This window comes from Miscanthus floridulus, chromosome 4 (genome assembly GCF_019320115.1).
Source record: "Miscanthus floridulus cultivar M001 chromosome 4, ASM1932011v1, whole genome shotgun sequence".
Taxonomy (NCBI): domain Eukaryota; kingdom Viridiplantae; phylum Streptophyta; class Magnoliopsida; order Poales; family Poaceae; genus Miscanthus; species Miscanthus floridulus.
This window is the reverse complement of record NC_089583.1, coordinates 34,862,123-34,889,964: the sequence shown is the minus strand read 5'-3', so window position 1 is coordinate 34,889,964 and position 27,842 is coordinate 34,862,123. Positions and strand designations below refer to the sequence as shown.

The following is a 27,842-nucleotide window of genomic DNA, read 5'->3' as shown; positions in this document are numbered from 1 at the left end:
ACATCAAGTCCAAGGAGCACAAGGTGATCCAGCTGGTCGACGGTGATCCCAGCAAAATGGCCCTTATCGGGGCCAACCTAGATCCCAAATAGGAAGACACGCTCGTTAGGTTCTTGAGGAGCAACATGGATGTGTTCGCATGGAAAGCTACCAACATGCCCAGTGTACCTCAGAACTTGATTGAGCACTCCTTGAATGTCAACAGCAAGGCCAAACCTATCAAGCAGAAGCTACGACTGGTTCGCTCGCAACAAGAAGGAGGCAATTAGGGTAGAAGTTACACGACTTTTGGCAGCCGAATTTATCAAAGAAGTGTATCATCTGGAGTGGTTAGCCAACCCGGTTCTTGTACGCAAAAAGAATAATGAATGGAGAATGTGCGTTGATTACACTGATCTCAACAAACATTGCTTTAAGGACCCTTTCAGCTTACCTCGCATAGACGAGGTCGTAGATTCAACCACCGGTTGCGAGCTGCTTTCCTTTCTCGATTGCTACTCTGGTTATCACCAGATCGCTCTCAAAAAGGACGACCAGATCAAGACATCTTTTATCACGCCTTTCGGCGCCTACTGTTACACGACCATGTCGTTCGGGCTCAAGAACGCCGGGGCTACCTACCTGAAAGCATCTAGGCCCCTAGTTGGATTTCGGTGATTAATGTCAATACAAGATTACTATGACTAACGTGTGTTTTGCAGAGACAATTAAGTTAGGTCAATGGTAATAGAGATCGATTGGGCAATCGAGGTTGTCATGCCCCTACGATGGAAATCGTTTCGGTTTTCAAAGGTTGGACGACAAGGTTAAGGATAACTAGTTCTAAGTGTCAACTGGAGTTGGAGAGACACTTAGAGTAGTTTAGGACTTTGTTTTTTTTCCTTTGGCCGTACTATGAAGGGGGGTATGAACGGGTAGCTTGACCTAGTTGAGTCTAGTGAGTTAGGTGTGGTGCACACTTGTTAAAACTAGCTCTAGGTAGCTCCTATGAATGCCTAAGATCCTTTGGAGCTAACTTCATTCACATATGTTCGGAAGTTGGAAGTGAATGGAGGGTCAAATACTGACCAGACGCTGGCTCCGGTGCGACCGGACGCTGGCCGCAGGGTCCGGTCAGTTCATTTGACCGTGAAGATCAAGTCTGGTGTGACCGGACGCTGGGAGGTCATGTGACCGGACGCTGAGGGCCAGCGTCCGGTCGACTCTAGTAAGGGTCCAGACTTGGGAAAGAGTGACCGGACACGTCCGGTCAGTGTGACCGGACCCTGAGTATCCAGCGTCCGGTCGTTTACAGTAAGCATCCAAGAGCGACCGGACGCAGTCCGGTCGGTACTGACCGGACCCTGACAGCATCCAGTCATCTCTTGAAAACTGGTTCGTGGGTTGAACTGACCGGAGCGTCCGGTCATCACGACTGGAGCGTCCGGTCATCCCGCAGAAGCTCATAACGGTTCGTTTTTCAGGCTGGCTTATAAATAGAAGCTCCACTCGTGAGTGGAGCATCTTTTGCTCATTCCAACAGCTGAGAAACACGTTTGTGAGTGCCAAGAAGAGCAAGGTCCTAGTGAGGTGTTTGTGATTTGAGAATCCAAGAGAGTAGCCTCACTAGCAAATCAAGAGTAGCAAAGTGTGCATCCATCTTCTCATTAGGCTTCGCGTGGTCAAGTGAGAGTTCGTGCTTGTTACTCTTGGTGATCGCCATCACCTAGACGGTTTGGTGGTGATTGGGAGTTTGGTGTTCACCCGGCGGAGTTTGTGGGTGACCCAACTCAAGTTGTGAGCGGTTTTGGGTGATTCGCCACGACGGAGTGTCGAAGAATCAACCCGTAGAGAGCACTTGATCCTTGCGCGGATCAAGGGGGAGCTACACCCTTGCGCGGGTGCTCCAACGAGGACTAGTGGGGAGTGGCGACTCTCCGATACCTCGGCAAAACATCGCCGCGTTCCTTTCTCTCTCTATTTACTTTGAGCACTTACTTTGAGCATTTACTTTGAGCAATCCAATACTTGTTTCTACTTCCATAAGAATTGCTTGCTAGAGTAAGTTTGGAACTTAGGTTGAGAGGTTGTTGTGCATTAGTTTGATATAAACACTTTTCTAGGCACAAGGGGTTAATTGGGCTATCCGTAGGATTTGATTATTGCAAGAAATTTTAGAATTAGCCCAATTCACCCCCCTCTTGGGCATCTTGATCCTTTCAATTGGTATCAGAGCCTCGTGCTCACGTTATTAAGCTTAATCGCTTAGAGCAAGATGTCTCACGGGGATGGTCCTCCTCCTATCTTTGAGGGAGATGATTTTCCATATTGGAAAATCCGTATGGAGGCTTACTTAGAAGCTCTAGATGTTGGAATTCTTAGAGCCGCCTCTCAAGGGTTCCCCACACCTAGGAATGCCGCACAACTTCAAGGCGATGAAGTAAATTATGAAAAATGGAATGCAAAGGCTCGCAACACCATCTTTAGAGGCCTTTGCAAAGATGTGTTCAATCGTGTAAGGAACCACAAAGACGCCCATGCACTATGGTCGGATGTTTGTGCGCTTCATGAGGGAACCAAGAGTGAGCGTGAGGAATGCTATCATCTTGTGATTAAAAAGCTAAATTCTTTTGAGATGTTTCCCAAAGAAAGTGCTAATGAGATGTATTCTCGATTAAATGTTCTTGTAGAGGAAGTCAATGGGCTTGGACTCACTCAAATGTCACCATCCGACGTTGTGAGAAAAATCTTGAGTGTCCTCCCCATTGACAAATATGGGCACATTGTGACCAGTGCTACATCAAGGTGATCTTTCCACCGCTACACCGACACAAATCTTGGGAAAGATCAATGCTCATGAGATGTACATGCACATCACACCACAAGATGGCTCATCCTCTACAAAGAAGAAAGAGAAAGACTTAGCATTCAAGGCTAGCCAAGACAAGGGCAAAGCAAGACTTGAGTATGAGAGTTCAAGTGATGAAGATGATGAAGAAAGCCTTGCCCTCATGGTGAAAAAGACCACCAAGATGCTAAAAAGGCTAAACAAGAGTGGCATCAAGTTTGATGGCAAAAAGAAGTTCTTCACTAGCTCAAGAAGAAAGCCAATCTCCGAGATGGATTGCTACAATTGTGGTGAACTTGGTCATCTAGCTCATCAATGCACAAAGCCCAAGAAAGACAAGTTCAAGAACAAGGGCAAGAAAGATGATTCAAGTGATGAAGATGAAAAGAAGAAGAACAAGCCATACAAGAAGAGAGATGGCAAAAAGAGGGAGTTCTACAAGAAGAAGAAGAGTGGCAAGGCCTATATTGTCGGTGATTGGCTCACGGACATTGATTCATCAAGTGGATCATCCGATGATGATAGTGACGATGAAAAGGTGGCCGCCATTGCTATTGATCTTGCATCTTCACCACCACCATCGCCATCATCCTCTACACACCTATGCCTTATGGCCAAAGGTGAACGCAAGGTAACTAAGAGTGATGATAGTAGTGATGATGAACATGCTAGTGATGATAGTGATAGCGATGATGATGACTCACCTACTTATGATGATCTTGTCAAAATACTAAGAAAATATACTAAGATCATTAGAAAGAGTAGAGCTACAAATGAAAAGCTTGATGCTAAAAATGATTCACTCTTAGCTAAGTGTGATACATTAGAAAAGGCTAATGATGAGCTCAAGGAAACAAATGATTCTATATCATCCAAACTCAAGGAGCTCAAATCTTCTAAGAAAGAGCTTAAAGATAAAAATGATAAACTTGAGTGGGTACACAATGAGCTTATCACTAGTCACAATAAGCTAAAAGATGAATATGCAACTCTAAAGATCAATTATGATACCCTTATTATTGCACAAGAATTCTTACCAAATGAGCCACATGATGCTACTAACCATGTTGTTAAGATTGATATAGCTACCTCATGTGATGATTTAATTGATGAAAGCATTGAGCATGGATCTAGTAGCAAGGGCAAGCAAGTGGTTGAATGCAATGACTATAATGAGTATGTCAAGCTCAAGAGTAACAATGAGAAGCTCATGAAAGATCTTGAAGAGATAAAAAGTCACAACACCATTGTGTTAGAAACTCTTGATCATGACAAAGAGGTGATCCTTGAGAATGAGAAGTTAAAAGAAGAAATCAAGAAACTCAAGGAGGAGAAGAACAATGATATTCTCAAGGAAGAGAACAAGAAGCTCAAGATGGAGAAAGAGCATCTCAAGGTGGGATTGAGCAAGTTTGCTAGAGGCAAGCATCTCCAAAGTGAGCTACTCATGAATACCGTCATGAAGATGGATAGAAGTGGCATTGGATATATGGCAAGTGTAGAGAAGAAGAAGGCTCAAGCTCAACACCAACAATCAAAGCCAAAACCAAAGCCAAAGAAATGTTTTGAATGTGGACAAGAAGGCCATTTTGCTCATGAGTGTCAAACTCCACCACCACAACCCTTGCCCAAGCATGCTAGACCCTTTGCTTTCAATGCTCACTACATGCTTAGAAAAGATTCGAGTGGAAAGATGAAAGTCATGTTCTTAGGTCCCCCCAACAAGAGTAGGCCTAAGAAAATTTGGGTGGCTAAGTCACTTGTTGAGAAGGTGAAGGGCCCTCAACAAGCTTGGATCCCTAAAGCTTGAATCTCTTGTGTGTAGGTGAACTACAAGACCGGTGGAAGTCATTGGGTTATTGATAGTGGTTGCACTCAACATATGACCGGTGATCCTCGTATGTTCACCTCACTAGATGAAGAGGTAGATGGACAAGAGAAAATAACATTTGGAGATAATTCAAAGGGCAAGGTCAAAGGATTGGGCAAAGTGGCAATATCAAATGATCATTCCATCTCAAATGTGCTCTATGTTGCTTCATTGAGTTTCAACTTGCTATCCGTTGGTCAATTGTGTGATCTTGGCTTCCAATGCTTGTTCACTGAGAAGGAGGTGGTTGTATCTAAGGTAGATGACAATCAAGTGATATTCAATGGATTTAGATACAACAACTTATATCTAGTTGACTTCACCTCCGAAGATGCAAACTTGAAGACTTGCCTATTCACCAAAACAACACTTGGGTGGCTATGGCATAGAAGGCTTGCTCATGTTGGGATGAGCTCACTCAAGAAGCTTATGAAGAATGATTTGGTGAGAGGGTTGAAGGATGTGAAGTTTGAGAAGGACAAGCTTTGTAGTGCATGTCAAGCCGGCAAGCAAGTTGCAAACACTCATCCAACCAAAGCTTTCATGTCAACCACAAGAGTGCTAGAACTCCTACACATGGATTTATTCGGACCAACAACATACAAGAGTTTGGGAGGAAATCTCTATTATCTTGTGATTGTGGATGACTATTCAAGATATACATGGGTGTTCTTCCTTAATGATAAATCCAAAGTTGCATCTTGTTTCAAGAAGTTTGCCAAGAGAGCACAAAATGAATTTGAAGTGAAGCTCAAGAAGATAAGAAGTGACAATGGCAAAGAGTTTGACAACACAAACATAGAAGCTTATTGTGATGAAGTTAGAATCAAACATGAAGTCTCCGCAACCTATACTCCTCAACAAAATGGTGTAGTTGAGAGGAAGAACCGGACTTTGATCACTCTTGCAAGGACAATGCTAGATGAGTACAACACCCCCGAAGCTCTATGGGCGGAAGCAATCAACACCGCATGTTATGCATCCAACCGCCTATTTCTTCAAAAGTTCCTTGTCAAGACACCATATGAGTTGCTCAATGGGAAGAAGCCGGACGTCTCCTTCTTTAGGGTGTTTGGTTGCAAGTGCTACATCTACAAGAAGCGGCAACACCTAGGGAAGTTTCAAAGGCGTTGTGATATAGGTTTTCTTGTTGGTTACTCATCGAAGTCCAAAGCATATAGAGTATTTAATCATGCCACCGGCTTGGTTGAAGAAACATATGATGTGGAATTTGATGAATCTAACGGCTCCCAAGGAGCACATGAGAATCTTGATGATGTAGGTGATGAACCATTGAGGGAGGCTATGAAGAATATTCTGGTGGGAGACATCAAGCCAAAAGATGATGAAGATGATGTACAAGTCATTAACCAACCTTCTTCATCAAATGTACCACAAGATGGTGATAAAGTTGGGAGAGTAGAAAATGAAGATACTCACATCTCCCATGAGCAAATGGTGGTACAAGCACAAGATGTTGATGCTCCACAACCTCCTCCTCAAGTGGTCAATAGAAGAAATACACCTCTCCTACAAGATCATCCACAAGATCTCATCATAGGGAGTCCAACAAAGGGGGTGATGACTAGATCTCAAAAACTTACCTCATTTATTGCTCATCACTCTTTTGTCTCTTGCTATGAGCCTACCAAGGTAGAAGAAGCTCTAAAAGATCCGGATTGGATCAATGCCATGCATGAAGAGTTGAACAACTTCACTCGCAATGAAGTATGGAATCTTGAAGAGCGACCAAAAGGTGCAAGAGTGATTGGAACAAAGTGGGTGTTCCGCAACAAGCAAGATGATCAAGGTGTTGTTGTGAGGAACAAGGCAAGACTAGTGGCAAAGGGGTTCTCTCAAGTTGAAGGTTTAGATTTTGGAGAAACCTTTGCACCGGTTGCAAGATTAGAAGCCATCCGTATCCTTCTTGCATATGCATCACATCATGAAATGAAACTATATCAAATGGATGTGAAAGGTGCATTCTTAAATGGCTTTATTAATGAACTAGTCTATGTTGATCAACCTTCTGGGTTTGAAGACCCTAGATATCCTAATCATGTTTATAGGTTGTCCAAGGCACTATATGGGCTTAAGCAAGCCCCAAGAGCTTGGTATGAGCGCCTTCGGGATTTCCTTATTGAGAAGGGCTTCACCATTGGGAAGGTCGACACCACACTATTCACCAAGAAGCTTGATGGGCATATCTTCATTTGTCAAGTATATGTTGATGATATTATCTTTGGATCATCAAATGAAGACTCATGCAAAGAATTTGGTAAATTGATGTCTAAGGAGTTCGAGATGTCAATGATTGGTGAGCTTACATTCTTTCTTGGTTTTCAAGTCAAGCAAATGAAAGAAGGCATCTTCATCTCTCAAGAGAAATACACAAAAGACCTTCTCAAGAGATTCAAAATGGATGAATGTAAGCCAATCAAGACCCTAATGCCTACCAATGGACATCTCGACCTAGATGAGGGAGGTAACTCGGTTGATCAAACTCTCTACCGGTCTATGATTGGTAGCTTGTTATATTTAACCGCATCTAGGCCCGACATCATGTTTAGTGTGTGTATGTGTGCTAGGTTTCAAGCTAGTCCTAAGGAAACACATTTAATTGCCGTAAAAAGAATCCTTAGGTATCTTAAGCACACTCCAAGCATTGGCCTTTGGTATCCCAAAGGAGCTTTATTTGAATTAATTGGCTATTCCGATTCGGATTATGCCGGATGCAAAGTTGATAGAAAGAGCACATCCGGAAGGGTGCCATTTGCTTGGTAGATCACTTGTGTCTTGGTCCTCCAAGAAACAAAATAGTGTGGCTTTGTCCACCGCCGAAGCGGAATACATTGCCATGGGTGCTTGTTGTGCACAAATATTATACATGAAACAAACTTTACTAGACTATGGAGTAGTTCTAGAGAAAGTACCTCTTTTGTGTGACAATGAAAGTGCGGTAAAACTTGCAAATAATCCGGTTCAACACTCTCGCACCAAGCATATAGATATCCGCCATCACTTTCTAAGAGATCATGTAGCTAAAAATGATATATCACTAGAAGGTGTAAGATCCGAAGATCAATTAGCGGATATCTTCACTAAACCGCTAGATGAAGCTACATTTTGTAGATTGCGGAACGAGCTCAATGTACTTGATTTTAGTAACTTCACAAAAAATTGAGCTTGTGTTGTCCCTTGCATTCATTGTAATATACAACATGTTTAATTTGTGGAAATGCATATAGGGCTTGTCTAACATGGTTAAGATAACCGCTGAAAAGCGTGTGAAGAAGCTTAACCTTGGATCAAACTTGACAAGCAACTAGATTTACTTTCAAGTATCACATTTGCATAAATGTTGTTTTGTCGTTTTGTTCCATTTGCCCTCTTGTTGCCTATTTTCTTAAAAAGAATTATAGCCTAAGGAAAAATATTTTGAAAAACATGAGGGTTTGAGAGAGGTCACTCACATCAGTCCCAATTGGTGTTTATTTGGATCTTATTTAAGTTGGGACTTGATTGGGAATAGGCAGCGCGAAGGAAGTTTGAAGATTTGCTGGAAAAGGTGCACCGGACGCTGCACCGGACGCTGCTGTCCAGCGTCCGGTCAGTTCACAGGAGGTGAACTGCTGTTGAAGGAGTGACCGGACGCTGCGTCTATGTGTCCGGTCAGAAAGAGTTCAGCGTTCGGTCGATTGGAGGAAGATCAAATTGTACTGACCGGACCCTGCCTGCGTCCGGTCATGGACCACCGGACGTGTCCGGTCCCGATTCTAGAGGATTTGGACCTTTCTGGAATCGACCGGACGCTGGGTGGTAGCGTCCGGTCGCTACCACCAGAGCGTCCGGTCAGTGGATCTCGCGCGTCTTAAGGACTCTTTTCCCGTTTCCTTTTCTGTCGCGTTTTGGGGTTATTTATCCGAACCTTTTCTTCTTCCTTGATCTAAGCCCGAGCCGCCGCCGTGCCCTAGCCTAAGCCACCAAGCCGCGCCGCCGCTACCTCGCCGAGTCACCGCACGGTTGCGCCGCCGCCTCCTCGCGCCTCACCTCGCGCCCGCGCCTCCGTGCCCCTGCCCAGCCGCGCCGCAGCCTCCACCAGCAGAGCCTCAGCTGGCCCAGGAGACTTAGGAGAGTCAGGAGACCGAGCCGGCACCTCAGCTATGCCGCTCGAGTCGTACCAGTGCTGCAGTTCCACCGAGGCTAGCTACACAGCGCAGGGGTTCACGCCCTCCGCCCAGATCACAGGGTCCGCCTCCAGTGGTTCACCTCGACTTGAGGGCCGCTATAGCCAGGCAGGTTCAGCAGCTGCGGTTTGTTGAGTTTGAGGTTTGGTTTCCTCCAAGGAGGGATGAGAGAGCAGCTGAGGGGTTCTACACACCACTGCAGGAGGATTTCTACAATGCATATCTCAACTAGTGGGGCAGTGTTCAGATCACAGAGGGTCTGTCAGATAGAGTCCATTGTGGCAGCAGCTGGGGAGGGGATTCGGCAATATTTGTCATATTTGCTAGGACTGTCAGATCTGATTGGACGGACAGGGATATATGTACCTTCTTGGGTTCAGTCAGTTTTATGCCTCGCTCTACATCGATCCTCATCATAGATTCATTCACTTTGCCTTCAACGGCAAAGACTATAGAGTGACGAGTAGCAGGGCCAGAGAGATACTGAGACTACAGGAGCAGCCTGTAAGGATGCATGAGGTTTGCTATGGACATCAGGAGCCTCCCAGGCGTCCTCATGGAGGGTTGGTGCCTCCTACAGACTTAGTGCGTCATTGCTTCAAGGAGCCGTTTGGTGAGGGGTCGAGCAGGAACCCCAGTGACTTGACTCCTACAGCGAGGATACTAGAGGCCATCATCAGGAGGACATTGCTTCCCAGGTTGGGATACAGGGAGGGCCTAACTCGCTTACAGCTCTGGCTTCTCAATGCCATTATGCAGATGACAGTGTTTGACATCTGGGACCTCCTTCTTTCAGAGATGGAGGATACTATAGCTGAGGGATTCAAGGGTCGCAGGCAGCTTCCCTATGCTCACTGGATCACGTTTCTCATCCACAGAGTTGTGATTGATAAGCCCCCTGGCATGATGGATGAGTATACAGGTGCCACTATGGAATTCCCAGCTTACAACCTGTCATAGAGGATCAAACACGCCACTCCTCCGACACCCAGACAGCCTAGCCGTCATCCCGACGTGCCTGAGTCCGCAGCTCAGCAGGACGAGATCATCAGAGGGATTGCAGCCACTGAGGAGGCTGGAGCTAGAGGCACAGCAGGAGGTGAGTGAGTACAGTGACAGCTCTGACGACGACTACCAGCCTATACCTCAGATGCCTCCACGCAGACATGATGCAGAGGCAGGTAGCTCCAGTTCTGCTCCACCTACTCCACAGACAGACCCCGCTCTCATTGCTATTCTTGAGCGGATGCAGTAGGATCAGACACGACAGGCACAGGAGACAGCTACGAACTTCGCACAGTTTCAGGCTCGTCAGGATGAGTTTTAGCGGCAGCAGCAGCTCCTTCAGCACCAGCAGTTACTTATGCAGCAGCAGCTCATGGGATTCATGCAGCATGTAGTGACAGCCATTGGGATCCCACTGCCACAGACTTCGCCCCAGCTTGCACAGCCTCCTACCACTTCGACGACTCCAGTAGTACAGCCTATCGGGCTTCAGAGTCAGGGACAGCCTCCAGCTCAGTTTCCGTCACCTCCTGTACAGGTGTCCCAGTGGTTAGCTTCACCTGGTGTAGCCCCGCAGTTCACTCCTTATCACACGGGTTTCTCACCAGAGCAGACGTCCTCACTATTCGTGCCTGAGTCGTCAGTCTCCAGGAGTCTTGGAGCATCATTCAGTGAGTTGACCGGCATGCCTACTCCGCCTCACATGCATACTGCCGGTCTGTCTACAGCAGCTCCAGCTATCATGACTACTCAGCGGCTCCCCTCGTCTGTCGCCTCGTCAGATCCTATGACAGACATACTTGCAGCTTCACAGGCAGCACCAGCTCAGACCCAGACCGCTTCAGCGACACTTCCTGCTTTAGAGGGTCAGTCAGTTCAGAGCTTAGGGTCAGATGATGATGGCGCCCAGTTCCACCTTGCTCCACGTACTTCAGCGCCCGACTCGTCCGCTACTAGCCCCGCCGTCCGACCCCTAGGTTTTGGTGTTTGACGCCAAAGGGGGAGAGGGTTTGAGTATGTAGACTTAGGGGGAGCGAGTTTCAGGGGGAGCTAGTTATCTAGTATTAGCCTATTATATACATTTGGAGTTTTATTGGTGTGATACTCTATTACTTATGCATTCGTGTGTATACTTTCATGCATACTATTATATATATGTGATAGTGCTATCTATGTGATTGTGATATTTGACATGTGTGATCCTACTTTGCTTTATCTATATGTCATATCACTTGTGGAATGCTCATTTGCTTTTGCTTCCGCGTTTATACTTCAAAGCAAATGAGCTTTGTTATTTGTACTCATGCTTAATTCATATTCTTTGAGTACATTGTGTTGGCTTGGGTCATATAAGCGTGACTAACTCTTCTGTTCTTATTGACAAAAGCTTATATGAACCAAGCCCATCAAAAACCTCACTCCATAACATACTCGAGGTGGTATTGTCATCAATCACCAAAAAGGGGGAGATTGAAAGCATCTAGGCCCCTAGTTGGATTTCGGTGATTAATGTCAATACAAGATTACTATGACTAACGTGTGTTTTGCAGAGACAATTAAGTTAGGTCATGGTAATAGAGATCGATTGGGCAATCGAGGTTGTCATGCCCCTACGATGGAAATCATTTCGGTTTTCAAAGGTTGGACGACAAGGTTAAGGATAACTAGTTCTAAGTGTCAACTGGAGTTGGAGAGACACTTAGAGTAGTTTAGGACTTTGTTTTTTTTCCTTTGGCCGTACTATGAAGGGGGGTATGAACGGGTAGCTTGACCTAGTTGAGTCTAGTGAGTTAGGTGTGGTGCACACTTGTTAAAACTAGCTCTAGGTAGCTCCTATGAATGCCTAAGATCCTTTGGAGCAAACTTCATTCACATATGTTCGGAAGTTGGAAGTGAATGGAGGGTCAAATACTGACCGGACGCTGGCTCCGGTGTGACCGGACGCTGGCCGCAGGGTCCGGTCAGTTCATTTGACCGTGAAGATCAAGTCTAGTGTGACCGGACGCTGGGAGGTCATGTGACCAGACGCTGAGGGCCAGCGTCTGGTCGACTCCTAGTAAGGGTCCAGACTTGGGAAAGAGTGACCAGACGCGTCCTGGTCAGTGTGACCGGAACCCTGAGTATCCAGCGTCCGGTCGTTTACAGTAAGCATCCAAGAGCGACCGGACGCGTCCGGTCGGTACTGACCGGACCCTGACAGCGTCCAGTCATCTCTTGAAAACTGGTTCGCTGGGTTGAACTGACCGGAGCGTCCGGTCATCATGACCGGAGCGTCCGGTCATCCCGCAGAAGCTCATAACAGGTTCGTTTTTCAGGCTGGCTTATAAATAGAAGCTCCACTCGTGAGTGGAGCATCTTTTGCTCATTCCAACAGCTGAGAAACACGTTTGTGAGTGCCAAGAAGAGCAAGGTCCTAGTGAGGTGTTTGTGATTTGAGAATCCAAGAGAGTAGCCTCACTAGCAAATCAAGAGTAGCAAAGTGTGCATCCATCTTCTCATTAGGCTTCGCGTGGTCAAGTGAGAGTTCATGCTTGTTACTCTTGGTGATCGCCATCACCTAGATGGTTTGGTGGTGATTGGGAGTTTGGTGTTCACCCGGCGGAGTTTGTGGGTGATCCAACTCAAGTTGTGAGCGGTTTTGGGTGATTCGCCGCGACGGAGTGTCGAAGAATCAACCCGTAGAGAGCACTTGATCCTTGCGCGGATCAAGGGGGAGCTACACCCTTGCGCGGGTGCTCCAACGAGGACTAGTGGGGAGTGGCGACTCTTCGATACCTCGGCAAAACATCGCCGCGTTCCTTTCTCTCTCTATTTACTTTGAGCACTTACTTTGAGCATTTACTTTGAGCAATCCAATACTTGTTTCTACTTCCATAAGAATTGCTTGCTAGAGTAAGTTTGGAACTTAGGTTGAGAGGTTGTTGTGCATTAGTTTGATATAAACACTTTTCTAGGCACAAGGGGTTAATTGGGCTATCCGTAGGATTTGATTATTGCAAGAAATTTTAGAATTAGCCCAATTCACCCCCCCCCTCTTGGGCATCTTGATCCTTTCACTACCAACGCGCCATACAGGCCTACCTCAAAGACGAGATAAAAGACGACCTTGTCGAGGCTTATGTTGATGATGTAGTTGTCAAAACCAAGGAAGCACATACCCTTGTTGACAACCTGGAGCGCACCTTTGCAGCCCTTAATACATTCCAATGGAAATTAAACCCAAAGAAGTGCATCTTTGGTGTTCCTTTTGGTATATTGCTTGGCAACATTATCAGTTACGATGGCATATGCCCTAACCTGGAGAAAGTCAAAGCTGTCTTAGACATGAAGCCACCCAAAAAGGTGAAGGATGTCTAGAAGCTTACCGGATGCATGGCTGCCCTCAGTCGTTTTATATCAAGATTAGGAGAAAAAGGACTACCATTTTTCAAACTGCTCAAAGCATTCAAGAAATTTGAGTGGTCGGAAGGAAGCAGACGCTGCCTTCACACAGCTGAAATAATACCTTACATCACCTCCGGTCCTCACTGCTCCCAGAGAAGATGAAACTCTCCTACTTTACATTGCGGCAACTAATCGGGTGGTCTCCACTACCATGGTGGTCGAGCGTGATGAGCCTGGCCACGCCTACAAGGTACAATGACCAATTTATTTCATCAGTGAGGTACTCAATGAATCCAAGACTAGGTACCCACAGATTCAGAAACTGATCTATGCCATACTGATAACATCCCTGAAAGTTGAAACATTACTTTGACGGATATCGTGTGGTGGTCATGACCGAGTACCCTCTGGGAGACATCATTCACAACAAGGACACGAATGGGCGCATCATCAAATGGGCAATGGAGCTATGCCCTTTCTCCTTGGAATTTGCAAGCCGTACTACAATCAAGTCTCAGGCACTCGTTGATTTCATCGTCGAATGGATAGACTTAAGCACGCCTGCCTCTCAGGGGCCCGATGAGTATTGAAAGATGTATTTCGATGGCTCTCTCAACATCGACTGGCGTAGGAGCAGGAGTTCTTTTTGTGTCACCATCCAAGGAGCAGCTCCGGTACGTCCTCAGGATTTATTTCCCAGCATCTAATAACGCCGCTGAATATGAAGCATGCCTACATGGTTTGCACATTGCGGTCGAGCTTGGTGTTAAACATCTCTATGTCTACGGAGACTTGGCTCTAGTCATCAACCAACTCAACAAGGACTAGGACACTGACCAGCGAAAAGATGGATGCATACTGCAAATCGATCAGAAAGCTGGAAGGCAAGTTCTACGGCATCGAGTACACACACGTGGTCCGAGACAAAAACCAAGCAGTAGATGCGCTGTCAAAGTTAGGATCATCCCGAGCCAAAGTCCCACATGGCGTATTCGTCCAAGACCTGCTCATGCCTTCCATCGAAGAGGAAGATCCCACGGTCGACAAGCCTCTAGACCAGTTATTGGTGGCTACGGTTCCGGCGTCAAGCACCACCGATCCACCTACGACCACTAATGAGCCTGACTGGAGAGTACCTTTTATCAAGTACCTGACAGATGGCAGCGATTATACTGATCGGATAGAAAACGAGCGCCTGATGCATCAGCAGTAAGCAGTATCTGCTCGTCGATGGCAAATTATGGCGCAAGAACGCAAAGAAGGAAATCTTGATGAAGTGTATAACTCAGGAGGATGGCGAACATCTCCTAGACCAAATCCACTCTGGAACCTACGGCAACCATGCGGCCTCGAGAACGCTGGTTGGCAAGGCTTTCCGAGCAGGGTTCTATTGGCCGTCAGCGGTAGCCGATGTAGAGAAGCTAGTCCGCTACTATGAAGGTTGTCAGTTCTTCGCTAAGAGAATCCACATACCAGCACATGAGATCTAGACAATACCAGCCTCTTGGCCCTTCGCATGCTGGGGACTGGATATGATCGGGCCCTTCAAACCGGCTCCTAGGGAATTTACATGTGTCTTTGTCCTGATCGACAAATTTTCTAAGTGGATAGAGTACATGCCTCTTGTATAGGCATCCTCAGAAAAGGCTGTCATGTTCCTCAACCAGGTCATCCACCGCTTCGGCATACCCAACGGCATCATCACTGATATGGGTACTCAGTTCACCGGGAACGCTTTTTGGGACTTCTGCGATGAAAGGAGCATAGTAGTAAAATACGTCTCGGTGGCGCACCCTAGAGCTAATGGATAGGTCGAGCGGGCAAACTGGTATGATTTTGGACGCACTGAAGAAGAGGATGTATAGAGAAAATGATAAAGCTCCTGGAAGATGGCTCAAAGAGTTACCAGCCATGGTCTGGGGCCTCAGAACTCAGCCTAGTCGTAATACCGACGTCTCACCATACTTTATGGTTTACGGTGCTGAGGCAGTCCTCCCAGCAGATATAGGTTTTAGATCAACATGGATAGAGAACTTTGATGAAGGCAAGGTCAATGAAGTGCGGGAGCTAGAAGTGAATAGTGCAGAAGAGAAGCGGCTTGATTCTTGCATACGTACAGCCAAATACCTTGCTGTTTTGCGCAGGTACTACAACAAGAACATTAAAGAGTGGTTCTTTGTGGTCGGGGACCTGGTCCTGAAGTGGAAGATGAATCAGGCTGGTGTCCATAAACTCGCAACTCCATGGGAAGGGCCCTTCATGATCAAGGAAGTCACACGACCAACGTCTTACAGGTTAGCTCACCTGGACGGTACGGACGTACCCAATTCATGGCACATCGACAAGCTTAGGTGTTTCTATGCTTAACTACTAAGATATGTACTCCTTTTGTACTTTCGATTTAATTCAATAAAGCTATTATGATTTCTCCGACCACTCTAATGTGTCACTTCGAATTTTACGGTTATTCTAACTCAACCAGTCAAAGCCAACCACCATTCCTTCCCAGGTTTTCGGAGCAGGCCTGTCTCCGGTTTCTCCCAACGTGTGCATGGGACCCGCTCTCTATGCTACGGGTGATCGATAGGTTCCCTCTGGTTTGACTTGTCTACGTCTACATGTGAATAGGTCACGCACCTCACACTCCGACCACATGGCAAACCAGGGCCGTACAAACTTTTCAGGATGACGTGTTGACTAAACTGGTACAACTAAACAGAACGCTAACATGTTCTCACTTAGTTACACCAACACGAGTTTCAAGCTTAAATGTGTTTTATACAAAACAAACAAGCTTATGATGATATACAGTTACGTTATTACAAGCTTGCCTAAAAAGGTACAAGTTTATAATAACACAACTACATCTTCTTCTACAGCTATAGCCTATCCTATTGGCTGGTCGGGGCAAGTGGCACCTGCTGCTCGCTGCTCCTGACATCTTGCTCGAGTCTCGGAGACTCTTGTACTGGTCGAGCTGAAGAAGATGGCCCCGCCGATGCCTAGCTAGTCGAGACCACAGACTTTGCCAGTTGGCTCAAAACTGATGGTGTTTCCAGCTGACTTGTTGATGGCATACCCTATACAGGTGCTATCCCGCCTCCACATAGGTTAATGTCGCCAATTATTTTTGCCGACAAGTCAAGCTAGGTCATTCGAAGCTCCTCAGCCTTGTCTGGATCTACCTCCTTCGGGTATCCAGCCTCCAGGCGCTTGAGATCGATCAAGGGGCAGTGAGCATGTACCATGCTTAGCACATGTGCATGTGTGTACTCACCTGCCTCCTTCACGAACTCTTGGAACCATCCCCATGCCTTTCAGGCATCTATCGACCAGTCCGAGCTGTGGCATCCCTGGCGCGTCCTCTATAAGTGCTAGATCGATAAGGTTGAGGACTGGTAAAACGCTCGTTGCCACTTCCTGGCACCGTTTCTTCCATGCGTCCCGATCCTTGGTGATCTCTTGGCACTGTGCCTTCTAGCCGTCGCGTTCTTTTATCACGGCTTCCAGATGCTTCTTGGCATTGACTTTTAAAACTGCAAATCGCACAAGACATTAAAACTGTCATGCCACGACAAGATAAGGTGGGCAGCAATAGTGAGCAAGGTGGTCTAGAACACTTACTTTTCAGTTCCTCCTTCATCTTGGTTGTGTGGTCCTGGAGTTGCGACATGATCATGCGCCAGTTTCTTGTTGTCCTCCTTCAGGCGACCACACTCTACGACCACACGGCTATTCTCCTCTTGGAGACGAACTACTTCGGCTTCTAAGCCTGCACTACAGCTATTACTACCAACAATGCAACAACACGTGTCATGCACTCGTTGTGATAAAGTGACAACTTACTTGTTCTTTCCTGCTCTTTGTTACTGAGCTGGACGACCAGGTTCTGGTTCTGCGCCTCTTGCTCTATCCTCTCAAGGTTGGCGGCTTCAAGTTGGTGGCGCAAGCGTTCCACTTCGTCCACCAGTTCTTTATTGCTTGCTGTGATCCCCTCAATCTGGTCGAAGCATTTCTTGTGGTACCTTGCGGTCTTCATTAAGTCCTGCATGCAAAAAGCTAAGTAAGATAGTATTACTAGATGGCAAGATCAGGTGGTCAAGCAAAGCATACCTGGACTTCTGTCACCAGTCGTTTCGCCGCCCGTTCAACTTTCATGGTCTCTTCGACCTCTAGGATTTCTTCATGAACAACCCATTGGTCGTTCCGCCAGCACGACACATATACATGTTGTTGCCTGTCCTGTGGACAGGCCTAGGACCTCTTCTACTTCGTCTTCTTCGATCTCTTCTTCAGGTACCGGTGCTGGTCTAGAGTTGGCAGCTTCTGCAATAACTATGGCCTTCCCACAGGCCTTAGCATCGATAAGCATGCTCTGTGCTCTCGACTCTTGTCGCCGCTCATCGATATGACCCATTACCCCTGGTGTTGGGGTGTCGCCCTCCGCAGGATTGGTGCTCGGAGCATTTGTACTTGGCTCAGCTCTTCCCTCAACCACCTGCTCGGGGACTGTTGTCTAGCCGCTTGTCTGCTGAGGCTCCGATAGACTTTCTGCTATAGGTTCCTCCATGGCCGGCTACTAGGCAGTTTTCTCTGACATTGCTGTTGGAGCCACGCCGCTACCGGCTAGTTGGTCTAGATTTTCGGTGGACGCTGACCTAATATATCCAAGATAAGTTCAGAAGACAACAGTAATCAGTATAAATTGCAAGCTTGCATCAAGGTTACAAATACTTACATGTTGGAAGCACGGAATGATGTGGCGAAGGCGCGTCTCTTCGACCGTGCTTGCTCCAGTGCTCTGCGGGTGCCACCTAGTCTCCCTCTATGACCAACACCGGCACTGGGGCTTGGTGCTCGACCCCTTCGCCGCTTGTCCTCCGCGCCGCAGTGGTTGGCGATGTGGGTCCCACCGGCATGGAGGAGCCGCCTTGCTTAGTCGACTCCAGTTGCCTCCGCCTCTTTCGAGGGACGAGTCGGAAGATGTCTGCATTCTCTCCCTCCTCTGTCTCATCATCCGATAGAGTGAAGATCACCTGCTGACGCTTGTTGGCCGCCGGCCGCTTACCAGTAGCTTTGGCTGCTGCCTCCTCTCTAACTCTGAGCACCGCCCAGTCGATGTCTTCGGTCCTGGTGCTGGTCTAGGTGGCTGGGCCGCCAACTTGCGGCCAATCTACACCAGGGGGTGGTGATACGAACACTATTGCTCTATCACGACCATTAATCTAGGAAAAATAAAGGAGATAACACAGTAACTTTCTGTTACAACATAAAACTACTGGTACAAGGCAGAATGATTTACCTTTGGGGGAGGTCGGGCGAGCTTGAAAGCATGCTCGATGTTGCTCAATCTGACATAATTTGAATCAGCTAAGTTGAATAGCTCTCCAATCCTGGCTTTGACTTCGATCTTGTCAAGCGCCTCTTTCCTGGTCCTCGTTGGGTCTACGCTACCTTGGTACTCATAGCCGAGATGTACCCTCCTCTGGCAGGGCTGGATCCTTCGGCTGATGAAGTTCCTAACCACGCTCGGACCGTCTAGCTTCCTCCACAGGATCATCCCAAGTAGTTCTGGGATCTGTTCCAGGTGCTCGGGCTTCTCCGACCAGCTGGTCTTCTTCTCCAGAATGAACCCCACGTCGCACAGTGTGATCGTGTTCGGCTCTTCGTGGATGTAGAACCACTTCTTGTACCAGTCGTCAAGCGACGTGTTCCAAGGGCAGTGCAGGTACTAGGCCCTCATCTCGTCATGAAGATTGAGGTACACACCTTCGGCTATCTTCGAGCCGCCGCTTCCTTTCTTCCGTAATCAGAAAAGATGGCGAAAGAAGTCGAAATGGGGCTGGAAGCCACCATATGCTTTGCACAGATGAATGAAGGTGGAGACAAGAAGAATCGAGTTGGGATGCAGATTGCAAATCCCAACCTCGTAATACAGACAGAGCCCCTGAAGGAAAGGGTGCACTGGAACTCCAAAACCCCGCTTGAAGAAATCTTCGAAAACCACAATCTCACCTGGTTGTGGATCAGGGTACCCCTCGCCCTCCGGCGTGCGCCATCCTGCGAGTTCCTTGTTGTGGAGTACTCCCATGATGACGAGGTCTTCGATGGTCTGCTCGTTGCTTCTTGACTTCCACCATTCCTTCGCCATGACTCTGGCTTTCTTCTGGGCGTCACTCTTCGCCATGAGTCCGCCTTGGCTAGTGAAGGTGGATATGGGGGAGGGGTGATTGGTGATTATTTCAGAGGTATTAGGGTTGGCAAGAGGAAGAAGAAGGCTACAACTGGCGAATGGTAATGGGGATCGGTAAAAAAGTAACTTACCAGTTCTATATTATAAATAACCAAGAGTTCCAGCCGTTTCGTCTGCCCTGAGATTCTTGGGCGACGTGCGCACTGCACCGCAGACGGTTGTTTTCACAACCTTGAGATCTATGCCAATATATGCGCCTCTTCGTTATCAGTGTATACGCCTCTTCGTTGCCAGTGTGAGAGGGCCCACACTGACTGCACCTCCTTACAGGTGCCAAGCGACTATTTGCTTGAAAGGACAAGAATGCAGTATGACATGCTATACCCGTCTGCTTTTTTGACCAGACGTATCAGATTGGACTTGACAGAGTAAGAAGATAAATAAATACACCAAATAATAGTACAAGTAGCATTTGTTTCTTCGCTGCATGTCTCACGCTCAGGGATGGTCCAGACCACTATTGTGCTCAAGGACTGCCCAGACCACTACCGTGCTCGGGGATTGCCTAGACCACTACCGTGCTTGGGGACTGCTCCGACCACTACCATGCTCGGGGACTATTCCGAAGAATGCTCGGTGACTGCTCTCCTCAACTACATGTGACATGTACTCACATACAGTCGAGAGGCATTTATTTGGACCTTGCTACAAGGCTTATACTTCTCCTTCCAGCAAGCTCGGGGACTACATCGGTACGATGCACCTGCCGGTGCATCTCGTATTGATTCTACGACGACTGGATTCTTAACTTCAGTGGAAATTCTTTTTAGACCCTGGCACCACGTGCCTACGTCACCTACTACCAGGCTCGGGGACTAAGTGGGCACCCTTCACCTTGCGATGAATGTGTTTATTTTATCGACCCCTACGCTTTGACTGATTGCCAAGATTACTACTGTCCAAGGGTCACTTACATTTCTTATCAGAAATACAAGTGGGCACACTTGATAAGGAAAGAAATCCTTTTCGTTTTTCTTTAAGAGCACCATGCATTCTTCGGACAACCAGAATCTTCGGCTATAATCGTGGTCTACTGCTCTCAGTTCTGATCAGAATGCTAGGTGCATTTGATTGGTCAATGTTTCAATCAGTTGGAGATGACATGAAGACGGATCGCATTAGTCGAAGGAGATCGAATGGCATGTCGCAGCATAATACATGGTGCTCGGGGACTAGCTGTGGGGGTATTAACCCCTATACCCTATGGCTAGGCTTGGGCCGGCCTGGATCAGGGGGTTCGGTCCACTAGAAGACGACGCACGGCCCGACCAACCTATTTGGAGTCCCGCGCAAGGAGTCAAAGCAGATTTGGAGATCAAGCAAGATCCTGGTCGGTTAGAATAGGAATCCTTATCCGGCCACCTATGGCAATTGTAACTGGCTAGGATTAGTTTCCTGATCTGTAACCCTGCCCTCCGGACTATATAAGGCGGGCAGGGACCCCCTCTAAAAAACATCTCTCATTGACATACAGCAATACAATCAGACGCAGGACGTAGGTATTATGCCTTCTTGGCGGCCGAACCTAGATAAAATCTCATGTCTGTCTTGCGTCACCATCTTGTTTGTGGCTTGCGCATCTTGTCTATCGATAATCTACTACCTTGGGCATACCCCTAGGTAGACTGCCGACCATATTTCGTCGACAGGGACTTGGAGGAAAATGTTTACATGGCACAACCAAAAGGTTTTGTCATGGCAGGAAAAGAACGAATGGGATGTCGCCTAAAGAAATCCATTTATGGATTAAAACAAGCTTCAAGACAGTGGTACTTGAAGTTTGATCAGACAATAAGGAATTTTGGGTTTAAAGAGAATGTTGAGGACAATTGTGTCTATGCAAAGTTTAAGAACGAGAAGTTTATCTTCCTTGTCCTGTATGTGGATGATATCTTACTTGCTAGTAGTGATGTCAGTCTACTTCTAGAGACAAAGAAGTTTTTGTCCTCAAAATTTGATATGAAAGATTTTGGTGAAGCTTCGTTCGTTCTAGGGATCGAGATTCACCGAAATAAAAGTAAAGGGGTATTAGGACTATCACAAAAGGCATACATAGAAAAGATCTTAAAGAAATTCAGTATGCACAAATGTAGTTCCTCACCTGCTCCTATAGTCAAGGGCGATAGATATGGGGATTTTCAATGCCCCAGGAATCAGTATGAGATCGATCAAATAAAAACGGTTCCATATGCTTCAGCTGTCGGAAGCTTACAATATGCTCAAGTATGTACGCGCCCTGACTTGGCATTTGTTACCGGGTTACTTGGCAGATTCCAGAGCAATCCTAGAACAGAACACTGGAAAATAGTAAAGAAAGTCTTGCGTTATTTGCAAGGAACAAAAAGCCTCATGATGACGTATAGAAGATCAGATTCACTCCATATAGTGGGATATTCAGATTCTGATTATGCGAAATATGATAGAAAATTCATATCTAGATATGTATTCACTCTCGCAGGAGGAGCTATTTCATGGAAAAGCTCAAAGCAAACTGTCACTACGTCGTCCATAATGTATGCTGAGTTTGTAGCGTATTATGAGGCAACATGACATGTGAACTGGCTAAAGAAGTTCATACCTGGTTTAAAGGTGGTTGACGACATCTATAGGCCACTTAAGTTATAGATCACTTAAGTTATGAAGTTCATACCTGGTTTGTAGCGTGTTATGAAGCTACAGCTCCCCCCGAAATCCCTAATCCGATCTAGAGGGGCGCAGCCAGTGACGGGAATCCACCAGCCGCGTCTCCCCGCCTCAGCATCTACATCGAGGGGCTGCTACGTCGCCGGGCTGCCCTGCAACCGCTACTGCACCACCGCCCTTCGACTCGACACTGCCACTGGGTTATCGCCAAGCACTGCGATGGCGAGCCCATCTTCATCCAAGGCAGCCGAAGGTTTGCACCCTTCACCTCTCACTTTCTCTCGTTCTATCTACTATTATTGCACTAGCAGATGTTCTAGGACTCACGGTTTTGTTCAATAGCAAATAGACATGCTAGTTCTATGCCTAGAGATCATGTTTTAGGTCTAACAATAAAAGGTTGCAGCTTCCAAAGCGCTGACAATAAAAAATCCAAACAAGGTTGTAGGGTATCAAAATTTTGATGGTCAGGAGTCGAGTCATGAGTTGATAAATTGTCTTAAATGTAGTTTCGATGAAGAGGCTACCTAATTGAATGGTCATTTGAAAGTTCAGATTTTTTCTTCATTACCCCTTTTAGGCCGAGCCGTAGCTAGTATTTGAGCGCATAAGAGGGCGTCTGAGCCCATTGATTATTCCTAAGGTCTTGTTTAGATGCATGCGTATTTACTCTAATCTATATGTGTTGGAGTGGAATAGAATGTAACTTAGTTTAATTCCACTCTAATCCATTTTAACAATGTAGATTAAGATGAATACATGCGTATTCAAACAAGGCCTAAATAGTATTAATAACATTACCATGTTAAATTGCCCAATTCGAAAGGCAGCCCCGCTTGCTGATTATAGTCACATATGTCGGACCTCGCACGTTCCGGGTTTTTGCCTCTATCATAGTACAGCATGCAACAGGTCGTAGAGGAAGGAGGCCGTTGGATTGAGGCAGGTTTTGTGGACCTGGCGAGCTTGCTAGCGCTTGTTGTCTGATACGCGCGTAGTGTCGTTACACTCGTTTGTCTGTAATAGAACATTTTGTACCGGTGCTGGGTTAGCTGCAGCCTTAGATGCCTCCCGAATGCTTCGCTGTCTTGCTAACTCTTTGTACTTTGCTTGCCCCTCTTAATGAAATACATGTTAAGCATGTTCGAGAAAAAAGTACAGCATGCAACTTGGTGATTGGCCTCTAGATTGTGAAATTGGCTATCCAAATATAAAAAAGAGAAGGCAAAGATCGAGAAGTGATAATTGAAACATGACTATCCACCGTTGAATGCTGATCAGTGTATTTCCGGACTAACGGGTTAGGACCCGTGATGAAGCCCGATCGAACGGTGGATATTGCGTCATCCTCGGATCCTACGGTTCACAGGTTAACGGGCGACGTGGCCCGATCCATGACCAGGCTTTTGGATGCAGGATTCCTATATAGAGATGAAAATTAAATCCGTCAGATTTTTTATAAATACGATCACGTAGTTACAAACTTGTTAAAGTAACAGTTGTAGCACAAATTTTAAAGTACAATCAAATGTATAGAAATCTGAGATCCGTTTGGTAGGATCCAGGTTCATGGAGAATTTAGATTCTCTGGAGAAACGTTTTTCCGAGAAACAAAATCATTTGTTGGAACCGTTTGGCTGGTTTCCTAAATTCAGATTCTGCATAGAGGTGGTTGTGATGGGGTAGACAGTTACTACAAGGTGAAATAAAACATTTATAACCGTGAGCAAAATACATTGTTTTGGCTTGTACAACCTTGAACAAAATACATTTTGCCATGCTTCCATGATTACTCTGAACAGAGATAAACTCTAGATTGCATTATGGCTCTCGCAAGATCATCACAAAATATGTCCATATTGGTGTGTTTAGCTTCAGATGTTGATGCATTAGATGAATTTTGGAATGGTTGATGTCTCACATATGTTTGAGGTATTGTTGGTATATATTCTAGATCCCGATCGCATCTACAGCAATGCCTATCAAGTGCATGATTTTCACGAATGAAGTTATGGAGACACATAGTAGCTGCCACAATCATCTTCTGTTTAACCATTGGATAACTAGGCATCCTCAGTAAAATCCTCCACTTCATCTTCCATACATCAAAGGAGCTTGGCCCCTTCTAAAATCAGGAATATGGTACCTTTGACCTTTGTAAGTTGATAAATCTACTACTATACGAATCCTGCACCAGAAACTGGATGCCGGATTGTGCCACGTCGCCCATTAACAGCCTGTTCGTTTGGCTGTGGCTTATCGTAAACGATTGTAAATTTTCAGCCGAAACAGTATTTTACTCTCGTACAAAACAGCCAGCGGTGCTTCTTTACGAAGACCAGCAACCGAACAGTCCGTAGTCCGATAGCTGTTGGATCTGAAGCAAACGCGAGGTGAACCGTCCGATTCCGTGTCATACGGGTGCGTCACCCATTAAGCGAACCCGAGCATCGCGCTCGCGCATACTCTGGATTCTGGAACCCGCTCGACCGAGGGGGCCACCCGGCATGACGGCACCTGCAGCGCCACTGGCAGCCATGGCTTCCCCACGCCCCCGAGTGACGAGCATGCCGAGACACGAATCGACCTCGCGCCCTCATCCGCCCACTGCCCTCGCTCGTGCTCCGCCTCCTCTCCTTGCAGCGCCGCCTCCTCTGCTCCCAGCCCCAACCGTGGACCAAATAGCCCACACGCTTGCGTCCAGTGTTAGGAACGCGCGAGCTCCGCAAAGGCGGCCTGCACGGCTACGCCTCTTGAATTGGCTCATCCCCTTCCATTCCCCTTCCCCTTTCCTCCTCATTTGCTTGACAGCAGTGACAGCTCCTGCTCCAGCCTTGGGTTAGGCGGAGGTGGCTTCTCCAGGTGCGTTCATTTCCACGCGCATGACACGCGGGGCAGGTGAGCAGCGCCGCCCTCCTCGGCTCCTCGCAGTCACGGCCATTGCCACCTCCGGAACACCCTCCTCGCAGCCGCAGCCGTGACAGAGAGACTCTTCCCACTGATCACGCCTTATCTCCTCACGGCTCCTCCCCTCTCTGCTGCTACAGTACTACTTTTCTACGCAGCATCTCGCTCGTATGTGTGAATGTCCATGCATACCAGTTGTTCGATGAAATAACTAAAGGCATCAAATTTATTTTTTTACTTGATTTGCTTAGATTTCCAATTTGCCATCATCGAGTCACCAGCTAACACTATCCATTTCTATTTGGTAATTACAGTGTCAACTACCTTCGGAATAGTAAGAAAACAAATATACTTACTATGTGTAGAAATACTTTCTGTAATTTAAGCTATATATGTTATTAAAATAAGTTTCACTTTGAAACTTTTTAATCTTTGAGTTCATTTAACAATATGAAACACTAACCACGTGTACAAATAATTCGAGCCTGGCCAATTGTTTTTGCAGAGATCCATTATAAGCAAAACATCTATCTTATATTATCGAACTACAACTTACATAAAACAGGTTACTACTGCTGTTGCCACAAGGATGCACGAACAAAAGACTGCAAGGTAAACTCTTCTGTACAAAACAAGATCTCTTCTTCAAAATATTACTCCCTAATTATAGAGTATTTATTAGTATTTCAGATTTCTGTTATTACCTTTTGTCAGATTTCTGGATGCTGGCCAGGCCATGTACACATCCATTGACAAACTCAGAGCTGAATGCTTATGTATAAGGCATGTCTGGACCCAGTTGAGTCTAAACCTTTGTCCCCATCCTATTACACTTGCATTCTGATCTTAGAATTTCAATATTAGACAGAATATAATCAAATAAGTCAACAATGTTGCCCTTAAATATTGACAAGCGTGTATTTAGTTACAAAGTTTGTGGCATAACAGATAGATAATTTGTTTGATATCGATGCCTTGATTCTCTTTTACTATCATACCGCTAAGAGATGGAACACCTTTCCCCCCCTCTTCTTCTGATTCTTCCTATTCTGTATTTACATTCTGGGCATCACAAAAATAATTGCACTTTGCATGTGTAGGTATCCAGAAGGAGCTATGGCTAAGGGAAATGGACATGGACGTACGTGGTTGCCAGAAGCTGCTTTATCACATTACAAGACTTTTTGTTGTTGATTGAGTTGTGGCGCATTTTTAGCCATTCTTCTCTTGTTTTACTCAACTTGCCGTAACTTTCCTGATCACCCATTCTTCGATGAAATGCCCCTGTGTAACTATGATAATAGCTGTCATTTCCTTTCTGGACGTTGGCCAGGCCATGTACACATTCATTCATATCTCCGGACAATTAAGATGAGGTTATAATCCTATATTCCTATGGTTATTTTGTTAAAACTGTGCTCTGATCTTCATACAGAAATTTTAAGTCTATCTAGTATTTGGTTGGGTATCAACTATCAAGTATGGAAAATATCTTTTCTACTCTATTTTAATCTATTTCTATGTTGTTTTACTCTTATGACAAGAACTAAGACAATTATTCTGATATCTATGAACATAGTTTTCTATTTGCTATCAAGAAACATCATGACATAAGGAATACTAATGTTAACATCACTATCATCACCAGATGGACATGTATCTATTTAAATGAAAGAAAATAAAGGTCAAAATGCAATTCTCATAATTTTTACATTTCCTTGCTCAGGACATCCTCCTTAAATATTTAGTCTTTATTAACCTTTAGTTCGTTTTCGAACCTAAAAAAATACAGCTTCACAATAGCCGGCACTCTACACAGGCACGGCAACGCCGCGCTTTGTTTTCTAGTAACCCTGTCTATTTGGGTAACAAGAGTCAACAATATAATATTTTCCTAAATATAGATACACATAAGAAATAACAAATACAATGAATCAAAGAAATATAAGAATGACTGGAAGAAAATTTACCACGTGGAGGATGTGGGAAGGTATCCATGTCATGTTCTATGGCATAATAGAGCACACTTGTATCATGCATGGAATCAGGCTGCCCAATGATGCATAGGTGAAACGCATATCAAAATCAACTATTGCCATAACATTTTTGGTTGCACTCCCAGATGTGCCAATGTATCTAACATAATCTTGTGGAGGTGATGTTGCTAAGATGTGTGTTCCATCAATTGCACCAATGCAATCTTTGAAATGTGGCACATCCTTTGATCGGTAAGTTAAGACATCTGCACTTGTGTTAATATTACAAGACGAAATAGCACATGTCTCAACCTTATAATACCATAAAAAATAGCACACATATCTCAACATTGTAGTAGCATGGAGAGTTAAGTAATGACCATAAAAATAGCAAACGTCTCAACACTACTGTAGCATCAACAAGTTTAGTACAAGTGTATACCATAAATAAAATAACACACTACATGGTTAGAGTGTAAGACCATTAAAAATAGTACACATGTTTGTTAAAAGTTCTAGAAAAAAGAGCACACATGTTTTAAGACCATATATAGCCTATGTAGACCATATTTAACAAAGTGCTTCATTGTGAACCAAGCAAAAACCGCCGCCGCCGTCGTTCCTCCACCACTGCCGCACCTCGCTCCTCGTCCCCCATCGCCATTGAAAGGTCCTAATATGGCTAGATGGGGGTGAATAGCCTATTAAAAACTCTACAAATCCACTAGAGCAATTTGTTAGTAAACTAAATGGCAAAATACAAACTTGCTCTAACTCTATAAGGGTTGCA

General features: G+C 45.8%; 1 long non-coding RNA gene across 1 annotated transcript; it reads left to right on the top strand.

The window, feature by feature from the left end:
• The first annotated feature begins 24,651 nt into the window (after positions 1-24,651).
• LOC136551295 (uncharacterized) lies at positions 24,652-26,458 on the top strand. The gene is made up of 3 exons (XR_010782523.1): positions 24,652-25,688; positions 25,791-25,874; positions 26,177-26,458. It is a non-coding gene; the product is annotated as an uncharacterized lncRNA (long non-coding RNA).
• The last annotated feature ends 1,384 nt before the right edge of the window (positions 26,459-27,842 follow it).